This window comes from Cibotium barometz, chromosome 2, assembly GCF_041138505.1.
Source record: "Cibotium barometz isolate CiBa-2024 chromosome 2, ASM4113850v1, whole genome shotgun sequence".
In the NCBI taxonomy this organism is placed as follows: Eukaryota; Viridiplantae; Streptophyta; class Polypodiopsida; order Cyatheales; family Cibotiaceae; genus Cibotium; species Cibotium barometz.
Window position 1 is genome coordinate 29,848,221 of NC_141047.1, and position 6,749 is coordinate 29,854,969.

Here is a 6,749-nt window from a genome sequence, read left to right on the forward strand (position 1 = left end):
CTATATTGCTTTGTTGTTCACTTTAACTCAGGCATTGTGTCAAATGCATCACAACGCAAAGAAGAAGAGAGGTGTCTGCCCAAATGTGACTTGGCCTAAAGCTATTCAAGAATCTGAGCAGCCTCAAATAAAATACAATTTAAACTATTGACATCTCAAATTGAGAAAAATCGGTTGTAATTTTGCTTAGACTTAAATTTAAAGATTCAAATTTTTAAGGTTTTAGTATTAAACCGATTAATCTTTGTTTTTTTTTTTAATGGTTGGGCTTGAAAGTTGTCCTTTTTTTCACTGGTTAGAAAAAAAAGTTTGTTTTTTACACTGACCCCAAGCCTTTTCCAGTCATCACATGGCCTCCGAGAGATGGAGAAACTGACAAGGGGAGCGACAAGAATTCGCCAAATCAGCATTCCCAAGAACGGATTCCATGTGACGACGACGAGAGAAACTCCACCAATTTGCCAAATCAGCGTTCCAGGAAATGGTTGTCGTACATTGAGTTGGCCCAATTTGGTGACTTTAATAGAAAATAATGATGGTTAATTATGGGGCTTAATCTTCCCTCCGTCGACCAGAGGCCACAGCATGTCCATGACTGCCCATGTTTTATATCTTCATATGACAATAGTAATATAATGTAGTATTGAGGACTACTTAGGTAGACCTAGCTAGGTTGAACATGGCCAACTCTCTTTTCTATCACAAAATGTCAAAAATAATGCCATGTACATGGTCTTACTTCTCTTGTTCTTTTTATTCACGTCCCTCCCTTCAAATGTTCAAGCCCCCCATTGGATGGACATAATGAATCTCTTATCAAAAAACCATTGATAAAGCATCTCAATATGCTTTAAGAATGGTGAGTAGTTCATAATGTATTCCATTTTTAGCAAAGGCAAACCCATAGAAACCATGCAAAAAGCCATTGGTCCAAGTGCTCTCACACAAAATGCCCCTAATGAAGCTGGACCAAGTGGGTAAACCTCCCGACGAAGAACCATGCAAAGAGCCGTTGGTCCAACTCCTCACACACAAAATGTCCCTAATGAAGTTGGACCAAGTGAATAAACCTCCCGAAGCATCATTTTCATTATGATTACCTTGCACCATTATACCTTAATATTAATTGAGATTATAGCATACCACCATCAATGATATGAAAAGAAGACACTCCACATAATTATCCAGGCATAGATGTGTGAAATTGCTCTATTGACTCCTCCTTTCACCCTTCATAAAGCTCAAAAACATACAGTGATCATTAGCTTATTTGATATACCCTAGGTAGAACCTCCTTCATTTTGCTTACACACTTGATGCTCATGCCACATGCACCTAGCTAAGATATTAGGAGTTTATCGCTAATAATTATGTGCATGTGGACTTATAGGTAGCTTTATTATAGTCTCTTCAAATGCACACTTGGCATGCCTTTTATACTTTTTCATATCCACAAGGCATAAAAACCTTTTTGGCTAATGCGCTCAATTTTGAACACTTCTAACCCAAGTGAAAATCCTTAATTCACAAGCTCCAAAAGCTAAGTTCATGGACCTTGTTGTAGCAAAGATATTTAAAAACCTCCAAAAGCTAAGTTCATGTACCTTATTATAGCAAAGATATTTGACAACCTCCAAAAGCTAAGTTCGTGTACCTTGCTGTAAGTAAAGATATGTGACCATATTCTACTGTTGCATGGACACATTTATGTCCTTTACACGCTTACAACTACCACTTTTATGTGGAAATGTTGTAAGTAAAGATATGTGACCATATTTTCTGTTGCATGGACACATTTATGTCCTTTACATGCTTACAACTACCATTTTTATGTGGAAATGAGTTGCAAGGTTAAAAGTTTATGGTTTATTCCTTGTGACTATTGAAATTCCTTGACACATGGAAAAAAATATAACTTTCTACCTTATTATCATGCTTAGACTTTTAACTACATCACATATTTATGTTTGTAATGAGAAAATTACACAACTAATATATCTAACAACAAGTAGCATATCATACACCTTCAAACTTTAATAATCTAGATTTGTGAGTGTGCTACACTTGTAAATAAGAAATTTCATCTACCAAGACCAAATGTTGGGGCCTTTCCATTTAATTTCAACCTATTGATATTTTGAATCTTGCATGTCAAATCATATAAAACATAGGGCCTACATCACGTGTAGTAGGTCTTTTTGAATTGGATAGCACTCCCCTTACACTGAAAATAGAGTCACAACTATGGCATTTGGTACTCTGCAATCAGTGAATTGTGTGGCACAATGGTTTGGAGGTGTCATTGAATAATTATTTTCTTTCTACATATCAAGCATTAAAGTTTGTAGGCACCAAAATTCATTTGCAACCTCTATATTCCATCGCCCTTGAAAATAAGCATATCTTTATGTCAACATATTTTTCATCTCCCTGTTTGTCAGTATTGCAATAATCATTTTCTAAAGAAAATATATTTTTTTTCTAATAAGGGAAAAACATATATGTTCCTCTTTCGAAAAGGAGATGAAAAGAGGGCATCGAGTTCTAAATGATTACAACTTGCAAATCTTATAAACTACATAAAACTTAGATAAACATCGCTAGACTGGGGACTTAGCATAAATACTAGATACAACTGGTAGCCATGTAGGCTTTGCACCTCGCTCAAAAAAATATATAATGGCAAGCGCAAAGATAAACATGTAGCGCAAAGATAAACATGTAGCGCAATCACTTCTTCACACCATCACCATCTTCATTAAACAATGTGCAGGTAATCCCTGGTGCATATATGTGAATAGTATTGTATCTAGGTTGCTGGCATGCTGGAAGCCTACTTATTAACATAGGTAGTTGCATGTGTGGTCCTCTTGGATTTTCTCATGTCCATATAAATCATAGAGATGGAGAAGTCTGGCTTTTCTTGCTTCGGTTATATTTACAATGGTACCCTTTGAAGACTTGAACTCTTTTATTTGTGATTGTCATAAGGAGACACACAAATATATAAGGTCATAAGAAATTCCATCAAATACTTTAATATTTCTAGATACTCTTACAGACCATAGTCTTGGAGCTCTGATGCAGTTCAAACAAATCTACTTATGTCTCCCTGCAAGATCTCCTTCCAATACAGAGAGTAATCATGAGCAAGTTGAATAAGGGACTGCATAAACTCCCACAACTATTTGTTAGCATGGCAATTGATGAGAATAGATGAGGAATGTCCTCCATCTCTTTATGGCATCTAACAGAGATACCACTGGGAGATGCCCAACTTGAGGGCCTTAGCACCTACCCAAATAACTTTGTGTAGCACGTCACATGAGACAATCATCCATTTTTGGGATGATTTGATCTAGACTCCCCACATATTTATCCATGGTTGTTTTGTTTCATAGGTGGGGCATAGATGGGAGAGATTGCCCCATTCCTCCTTCACGCTTCCTATGGCTCAACAACATCTAGTGATGATTAGCTTGTTTGCTATGCTCAAGGTAGAACCTCCTTCATTTTTACACACTTTGATGTTCATGCTACATGCACAGATATTAAGATTCTTAGAGCTAATGGTTTGGGCACCTGAACTTACGAAATTGACTTGGTTCATTACACTTGCCATGCAAATTATTGTATTCACAAGGCTTAAAGAACTTTTCTCTCATGATAACACTTTTAAGCCAAGCAAAAGTCCTTAATTCACAATCTCTAAAAGCTAAGTTCGTGTACCTTGTTGTAGTACTGATATGTGACCATATCTTGCTATTGCATGGACAAACTTTATGTCCTTTTCATGCTTACAACACCCACATTTATGTGGAAATGAGTTGCAAAATGGAAAAAGTTTAAGTTTTTTAATTGTGACTATTGAAAGTCATTAACACATGTGAAAAATAACTTTCTAGCTTATTACCATGCTTACTCTTTTTACTATATCACATATTTTGTGTTTGCAAATGAGAAAATTCCACAACTAAATATTTAACAAATTAGCTTTACACTTAAAAAAAATAAACATCTACCAATACCAAATGTTCTTCATACAAGAATAGCCATTATTGAAATTAATAGGTGTAACATCACACACTCGCATATATCAATCGTGCATGTCAATCACATATAGAACATAGGCCTACATCACATGTAGTGGGTCTTTTTAAATGGCTAGCACTTGACAACTCCCTTTACAATTATGAAAGTAGAGTTGTGAATGGCTAGCACTTGACAAATCCCTTTACAATGAAAATAGAGCTGCAACACTTGACAACTCCCTTTACAATTATGAAAGTAGAGTTGTGAATGGCTAGCACTTGACAAATCCCTTTACAATGAAATAGAGCTGCAACAACTATTACATTTGGAACTTTGTAAGTTTTATTATTTAGTGGAATGTGTGGCACAATGTTTTGAAGGTGTGGTTGGATAATTATTACTTTCTTTGTACATATATTGAGCATTAAAATTTCTAGCCACCAAAATGCATTAGCAACCTTTATATCCAATCCTTTTAATTTTTTCTTCTAATGTCAAATTTTCATAGCTACCTTACAAATTTGATTTTCAACTCTAGTTTGGAGAATTATAAATATATATTTTTGAACACTCTCACTTAAATATTTTAAAACTAAAACTTTATGTTTTGATCATTCTTTCACTTAAATATTTTTAGAACCAAAAATTATTTTTGGAATACTCTCTCACTTAAATATTTTTTTGAATACTCTCTTACTTAAATATTTTTAAAACTAAAACTTATTTACAAACACAAGAAATATATGTAAGAGGGATCTTACATTCTCCTCCACTTAAGATTCAAGATGCCCTCATCTCACAGACTAGGGTTTTCCTTAAATAACTCCTATATTTTTTTCCCAAGTTGTATCTTCAAATTGGTAAAACTTTCAATTTACAAGATATTCTCGTATAATCCTGTTTCTAAGAGGCTTCTCTCAAACTTTGAGAATATGTTCAGGTTCAAGCTCTATCTGATTTTGAGCTAGAAGAATTATCTACTCATTTCGTCAACTTTTTAGAATATACTTCTTTAGCAAGCTGACATGAAAAACATTATGAATCTTCAAATGTGGTGGAAGTAAATTTCATGACCTTGATCCCCATTCTTCTTAGTGACGATATATCGACCACAATACCTTGGATATAGCTTCTTGAATTTTCCTAGAGATATTGAATTTTCCTTTGCTCAAACATGTAGAAATACCATGTCACCTTTTTCAAATTCTCACTTTGATCTTCAGGAATCGGCATATTGAATTTGTCTATCTGAAGCAGCTTTAGTATCCTTGTGAATAGATCCAAGTTGATGTTACAAGTAGTAATGTTGTTTACTCTCCACTTCTTCATGTAATTCTCTACTTTATTTTGTGAAGATCTTGCTTTTTCTATTATGTTTTCTTACACTTGTTGCCACCACAACCACCTCCACCTACACTTACACTAGTCAATCAAGTTTTGATCAAGGACCATTAGAAGAGAGTGAGTTTCCTCGTAAGTGTGAGTTGAAGAATGATTACCATAGGATAACATGGCCCACTTCTATTTTATGTAAAAAGTTCCTTCGATACTAGTGTTTCAAACCATAGTCTAGGGGGAAGGGTGAAATATTAGTTTAATTATGAGAAGAGCTCCAATATAATATTTCCATTGCCAAGGACCCCACCAGATAGTGAAATTCTTCAGTTATGTCAGTTTAACCATAAGATCTTGTTCAAGTAATGACATTTCTAACTCATATATTTTCCAAGTGTAGAGTGGATCATTTGATCAAAGACTAGCCATACAAAAATCTTTTAAGAAGCATCAACTTCTACCAATCTTGTCAAAAAGCTTCACATGATTGGTGTACAATGTGGGTAGATAACCTAGATGGAGAATGGCGCCATAAAATGTTTTTACTCATGCTCAAGCCTCACAATATCGCAAATGGAAGGTAGATGTTAAGTTACCTTTTTAGCCTCTAAACATGCCAAAAGAGGTAGGTTAATAAAGTGGGTAAGGGTGAAACTATGGTCTAAATTTAAGATCATACAAATAAAGAAACCATAGACATAGGGTCAACATGGTCTAGTGAAATGAATTTGTTACTACAAGAAATGATGGAATGTAACAAAGTGATGTGGTCTCATATGTAATAATGGGCCCAAGGCCAATTGACCATGCCCATGGACATTAATTAATCATAGTGTGAAAAGGGTGGTCATGTATATATACCAAATTGGCCGTAATTGGCGCTAACTTTGATAATCACTTGATAATGAGAAATCACTCTTTCTTTCCCTAAAACTTTGTTAATCCTTTGCTAATCTTTGTTAATCCATGTTTCTTAGGCTAATCTAGATCAATGGCTAGTTACTTTCTTTCATTGGTATCAAAGTCTAGTTTTCTTTTGATCCATTTCTCATTAATTTTTTGATTAGTCACTAATTCAAAAATTAATTTATGCAACTTCCCTAATCTTGGCAAGAAATTCTTGAGAATCCATTTTTTGGGAGTTTCTTGGCTATCTTGGAGGCAATACTAGCCATACTTGATAAGTTGAACTCACGTTTTGCAGTTTCTTGAATTTTCTCCAATTTTTGTGATTTTCGTACATTTTTTAAGCCTATCTTTCTGCAAACCCTAGATTCCATGGGAGAGAACCATTTTCTACTCTGAGTTTTTATCTACACTTTCTTAGCTTGTTTAAGACCCCTTTTAGTATCTCCAAGCTTGCCATAGTGTTGATCTACTCT